Below are 2,207 nucleotides of genomic sequence, written 5' to 3' on the forward strand. Positions count from 1 at the left end.
TTTGGGACCCTGGGGGTGCGAGGGAGCCATAGATGAACTAGATAGCTAGAGATGACCACTGATCTGCTTGTGCCTCTGAGAGGCTGGCAGCAGAGCCATAGGACCTTCCTGTACCTGAGGTTCCCTAGAGGTGGCCCCTAAAACAGCTCCAGATGTAACTGTTCCTCTGGACTCCTGTAGGGTAGCCCTTTGGAACCTTAAGAAGAGGGATCCATGACAGCCCTCTATGCCCTGAAGCTTTTTCTCTTCAGGTATCAGCCTAATCAGCCCCCTGACCCTCCAGCTATAGTGAGAGAAGGCCTGAGAAAGAGGTGAATTCTGGGACTAAAAGGAGACAAGGCCAGACATTAACAATCCTGGGAGCAACTATGGGGAGGTTAATGGGGTAGCATTTCAGCCCCACATCAGGGAAGGCAACTCAGAATTTACCTGTGACCCAAGTGTGTAACAGGAGCTGAGTGAATTCAGCGCTGCTGGGCCTGTACCACTCGAGGTGTGTGATGGAGAATCTATACATTCTTGAGGCACCAGAAACTGGGATTTTTTTTTTTTTTTCCACTAACAGGGACAGCTAGACCCTGGGGAGGTTTCTGTTAGGAGTAGCAGGATCCTCTCTGTGTTCTGGCTGTTAGGGGGAGCACAGGGGAGGCCAGGAGAGCCACAGGGTGGCAACAACCATCCCTAAGAGGAAATGAACAAGTGTCTGTCCTGAGGTGGAGGGAGGGATGGGTGGACAAGTGAGACCTTTCCTCCCCCTCTGCAGAACATAACCCAGGTCCTCAGTTCCCCTGTCGCAGGCCAGTCAGCAGTGTAGACTCAGGTAACAAGAGGACAAAGGGGAAGCAGGCATATAGGCCTGGGCTGTCTGCTTACCATGACAGTGTCTCTCAGGCCCTCCAACATCTGAACCTCCACCCTAAAACCTGGGCTAGGCCCTGGGGCCTTCCTTCCTGCTGTCAAAGAGCCACTGGGCAGAGTCGGGACTCTGAACTTTCTGTATCTTAACCCCCTCTCCCCCCAAAAAACCAGGGCTGATAATAGGAGCTCCCTGCCCCCCCCCCATCCCCTATATGAGGTAAGGGAAGAAAACCAAGCCATGCACTTTCCTGTGCTTGGAGGGGTTGTAAGGCAGGAGTTGGCTGTCCTGAATCAGGGGTTCAGCGCCCACTAGCATTGATGCCCCCCCATCCCCCATGTTCTTGCTCTCTCTCCTCTCCCAGGCCCCGGAGCTCCACCTGGCTCTTCACGCTGCTGCTTATGGCGTTGCTCCTGAGTCCAACTTGGCATGCAGATGCCCAGCGATGTCCACAGACCTGTGTCTGTGACAACTCCAGACGGCATGTTATCTGCCGGAACCAGAACCTCACCGAGGTGCCAAACACCATTCCTGAGGTCAGGAGAAGGAAAGTTCTGGCATGGGTTGGCAGTGTGGCAAGAAGGGAGGGGTGGCAGGAACTAGGGCTACACTAATGGCCCTGCCACTGTCTGGCTGGTTCCTGCTCGTTGAGCCTGGGTATCAACATCTACATGGGAAGAAAAATAACTGGTAAGGGCCAAATCCAATGACACACACCTTTAACACCAGGACTCAGGATGCAGAGGCAGGCAGATCTCTTTGAGTTCAAGACCAGCATGGTCTACAGAGTGAGTTACAGGCTAGCCAGAACCATGTTTAAAACAAACAGCAACCAGCTAGATAGATGGCTTAGCAGTTAAGAGCACTGACTGCTCTTCCAGAGGCCCTGAATTCAAATCCCAGCAACCACATGGTGGCTCACAACCATCTGTAATGAGATCTGATGCTCTCTTCTGGTGTGTCTGAAGACAGCTACAAAGTACTTATAATAAATAAATCTTTAAAAAAATAGCAACAACAAAAAGCTCGACAAGCCATTAACAGTATAGTTTATTTAAAATCCTTTTTGTGTGACTGAGATACCTAGGTGACCTATGATTAATAAATAATGTATTCCTGTCAGGTCCCAGGGTGAACTGGGGGTGTGCTTGGATAAGATACTCTTTTTGCCCTCTGGTGTTAGGAATTAATGGGAAAGTAAGCCAAGACGCAGGGACAAGAAGGAAAAGATCACAGTGGCTAATGAGAATCAGATAGGTGAGGTAGAGAGGCTAACGCGTGCCTGTGTGGCTCATCCTCCTTTTTCTGCTCCGGTCCACAGCTGACCCAGAGGCTGGACCTCCAAGGCAAT

Source organism: Micromys minutus, assembly GCF_963924665.1.
Source record: "Micromys minutus genome assembly, chromosome: 27".
In the NCBI taxonomy this organism is placed as follows: domain Eukaryota; kingdom Metazoa; phylum Chordata; class Mammalia; order Rodentia; family Muridae; genus Micromys; species Micromys minutus.